The following is a 4,614-nucleotide window of genomic DNA, read 5'->3' on the forward strand; positions in this document are numbered from 1 at the left end:
TATCTCTATCTCTATCTCTATCTCTATCTCTATCTCTATCTCTATCTCTATCTCTATCTATCTATCTATCTATCTATCTATCTATCTATCTATCTATCTGTAATATATATATATAAAATATATGCAATATGCATTTAAATTTCTTCCATATCTTTTCATGGCTTGATAGACTTTTTTTGGAACTAAGATTTAGTTTCATGAATCAACCACAGTTTGTTTATCTATTGACCTATTGAAGGATATCTTGTTTGCTTCCATGTTTTGACAGTTGTATAAATCTGCTATAAAATTTCATCTGCAGCTTTTTGTGTGAACATAGGTTTTCAGCTTATTTAGACAAATACAAAAGAGCATAAATGCTGCATAATATGGTAAGTGTATGCTTAGCTTTGTAAGAAACTGCCAAATTACTTTGCAAAGTAGCTGTATATTTGCATTTCCACCAGCAATATACTAGTTTCTGTTTCTTCATATCCTCACCAGCATTTTAGCAATTCTAATAGGCTTGTCATGTTGTCTTTTGGTTCTTTTAATGTGCAGTTCCCTAGTGGCATATGATAGAGAGTATCTTTTCATATGTTTATTTGCCATTCATATATCATCTTTGATGAGGTATCTGTTCAAATGTTTTGTATATTTTCCTCTTCCCAATAAGGTTTTTTATGAATTGAAAGTTGGGAAAAATAGCATTTCTTCATAAGAAAGCTAAAAAATAATTACATTGTATTTTGACACAATCACCTGAAGATGAAAAGATAAGCAACTTTGTTTTACATAAATATTTAAATCTTTACTTTCAATTTATTTAATATGTTTATCATTTTGTTTTTTTACCGTTTTCTTCAATTTTCTTTGATTTAATTGAAAATCAATGTGTTTATGATTTTAACTTAGGCTCAAACTATTTTAATTATACAATCTATTCTTTTAGTATGTTCAAATAAAAAGGGACCCACTCAAACAGGAACATCTCTGATCAACATCATTTTAACAGGTGACCTTTTCGTTGACATCAGATTTTATTTTAATAACAAGTATCTTCCACAATGCTTTTACTAATATGCTTCCATCTAATGTATAAGAATAGTTATGTCATAGGTAACTTAATCATCAACTACAGTAATATTAATAAAAACACAAAACAAAGAACCACAATGGTGAAACACTGTAGCATAATGATTAAATGCATGGATTCTGGCACCAGACATTCTCTATTTCAATACCGAACGTATTTTTTTTAATGTTTGTAACTTTGAAAAAATTTCATATTGTCTCTGCACCATAGTTTTTCAATCTCTAATATAAAGATGAGTGATGACATTTGAAAAAATTAGTACAGAGGTAACATGGCTTAATATTGAATTTCTAAGGAACATATGAAATTCTACTATCTGTTGATTAAAGATAACCCTGTATGTCATACGCACTGTGTTTTCTACTAGTAGAATTCCACAGTAGACTAGATTTTGAAATTAAATAATTTAAGCAGGAGTATTGCCAGAAATTTGCATTCCTAATGTGAAAACTATTCTAGAGGTATGTGCACTCCAAAATAAAAGGAAATGCTGCTGAAAATTCAAATTTTGAGTGTATAGCTTATGAGAAAATACATTTATGGCACTGAGAGAATTGATTTAAGTATTTTTGAGATTAAAATTATTTCTGACTGTGATTCTACTCCCCTTATGTGACAATAATGGCTTATCAAATAGAAAACATGGGCTCTTCCTCTGAATTCAAGACTTTTCGAGGAGTCTATTAAGCATTAATGCTTTTCATGGGACTTTCCTGGCATGTAAGAAACTCAAAAAGGTTCTGGAGCAGCAGCAGCCAATTATACCTTTAAAAATTGCTCGACAGTTCTCCCATCATGGTCTCAGGGAAACCAAATATGCAGAACAAAGAATCCACTCAATTAGAATTCATTATTGGAGAGTCTCAAGCAGCACTTCTGCTGAGTTGGCTCAGAGCCACCTGCTGTAGTGCCTCATCATGATGTTGGAGGGTTTCTCACTAACCGTGATGTGGTCCTGTGAAAAGAGGAGGGAATAGTGTATCCTGCAGTGCTATCTCATGAAGATTGCCAGTTACAATGAAGTTTGTAGAAAATCATAGTCTATTGTTTTATAGTGTTAACTATACCATGAAACATTGAACAATATAAGAGATAAGCACTTGGGAATATTCCAAACACTTTCTCCTTGAACTGACTGTAAGTGTAGGGCAAGCCATATTAAAGTTATCTATCCAACACCTGGTGAAATTTCAGTGTATACAGACAGAGTCAATGTACAAAGTCTATTTCAGTCAGCAATTTTCTTAGGAAGTACTAAAATGTCACTATTGCTTTTTATTCTTCCAGTCTAGAGGAGTTCATTCTTTTATTTTCTAACACACAATTGTGTGAAGTCTACTCTTTTTATGTATCATATTCAGGGGGAAATTTTTTCTTCAAGGGGGTTTATTGTAATAAAACCTTTTAGATTTATTGTTACAAGATCCATTATGATGTGTTATCCGAATTCCATTTCAGTTTGAAGTTGTTCAGAATCTTACATATATTTTAAGCCTTTATGGCAAGGGAAGAAAGTATTTTATTGTACATTCCCAGATAGATAATTTACCATTTAAGTAGTACTTTTATATAATGCAAATCACTCTTATCCCACTTACTTACTTACATTTCCCTACAGGTCTCATATTTTTAAAAATTATGTAATCCGGAGGAAATATATCTTCGTAACTTGGATTGTCTGCAGTAAGATTTGTCTTCCCTTTGAAATCTGGCAGTAGGATTACGTAGTCATCAGAGTACACTAGTGATTGCTTTTCCTTATACCATTTTAAAAGGAACCATTTTTGCAACACTTAAGATCTTTTCTCCACACTTCTGAGGGATGGGGAAACAAAAAGCAAAATCAAAAAACATGAGATTCAAAAGATACAACTTACTAGCATCAGCAGAACAAACCAAGATGGATCCTTTTCTTTCTGTGGACACATGCTGACAGTCAGATTCAGAACACTATGAAATTATAGTAGGTAACATTTATCATATGGGAAATACATTCATATTCCAGAAATTAATTATTTTTGATCTGATATTAAAATTATTAAGTATTTGGAATTATTTCTATTTCTATTTTATTATGAGATCTGAATTATCCAATTTTAATGGTAATTTCCAAGCACAGTAAAATAAATGTACTTAGAAAAACATTACAATCTAGATTAAGAATGAACTCTTTAGAGAATCAGGTGACCTTTTACACTGAAAATATTTAATTATTGCAGTTCTTACATAAGGAATGTAACTAAAAGTAACTTAATTGTGTAAAAAATGCTTATCAAAAATATAATCAAATGTCTACCTATTTGCTATCATCTGTAGTGAGAGGAATACTCAAATATCTGAAAATAGATCTACAAAACACACATGGGAAACAAGATTACAATTTTAAAAAGCATATCTAAATAACATTTTAATTGTAATTCATTTTCATGTATATGTATCTATTTTTCTTAAAAAAGTGAAATTATATTGCAAAAACAGATTACTAAAACTTGTATTATATTACAGAGGAGTTTATAAAAACATATAATTTCATACATATTAAGCAAACACATATTCTTCTACATTCTAAATGTTTCATAAATTTACTTTTCATTTAGGTATTGAATCCACTTGGAATTTCCTTGTGTTTAAGATTTGAGGTAGGAGTCAAATTTCATTGTTTCCATATGGAAATCTGATATTTCCAGTAAATTTTATAGAAATGACCAAGATGTGATTATTGCTATCCTATACCATCTCTGCCATACCTGAAGTGTCCATATATGTGTAGGTTTATTTGGGGATGTATTCTTTGACATCCTGCATTTTCATGGTTTGCATCAGTTTATCAATTTCTACTCAAATCCTCAGGATTTTAACTGAGACTGAAGTGAAACTATAAATAAATTGCAAGAAAAATGCACATTTATATTATTGTGTTTACTAATCCATGATGTAAAATGTCTTTCTTGCAGGTTTTTTTTTTTTTTTTTTTTTTCCTATATTTCTATTCTCTGGAAGAATTTAAGTATTGCATATACATTATTTTATTTGAAATTTAATTTTTTAAATCACAAAACATAAATGTTTATTAATTCAGTTTACATGTATTCCATTTTACACTTTGTAAACCCAATGAAGTTTTAAGACTACCATACATATAAACCATATGTGATCGTGTTGTGTGTATATATATGTATCACATACAATCTTATATTGTATATGGTATATATACAATCACATATATACACACATATACTCATGTATATATACTCATATATACATATATGAGGAAAGACTGTGTAATGTTCCATTTCCTTCTGGTTTACTAATCTCACTACCATTCATTTAAATGTAATCTATGCCTCCACTCTCACTTTATCCTTGAAAGTAGGATTTTCTCTTTTGCTTTTCTGCAGTGAAGTTTCTCTTTTTGGTGCAGATTTTTAAAAATTTATTATATTTGAATGTATTGGATTCCTAAACCTATGAATTGATAGGTTTTTCTAATTTTATATATATATATATATATATATATATATATATATATATATATATAT

General features: G+C 29.5%; 1 long non-coding RNA gene across 1 annotated transcript in view; it reads left to right on the forward strand.

The window, feature by feature from the left end:
* The window catches only part of LOC111523901, a 136,299-nt gene that overhangs the window by 121,175 nt on the left and 10,510 nt on the right, over window positions 1-4,614 (forward strand). Inside the window, exon 7 of the long non-coding RNA XR_002725630.2 lies at window positions 3,673-3,714. This is a non-coding gene — a long non-coding RNA (uncharacterized LOC111523901). The remainder of the gene's footprint in view (window positions 1-3,672; window positions 3,715-4,614) is intronic.

The sequence above is a fragment of the Piliocolobus tephrosceles genome, chromosome X (assembly GCF_002776525.5).
Source record: "Piliocolobus tephrosceles isolate RC106 chromosome X, ASM277652v3, whole genome shotgun sequence".
NCBI lineage: Eukaryota > Metazoa > Chordata > Mammalia > Primates > Cercopithecidae > Piliocolobus > Piliocolobus tephrosceles.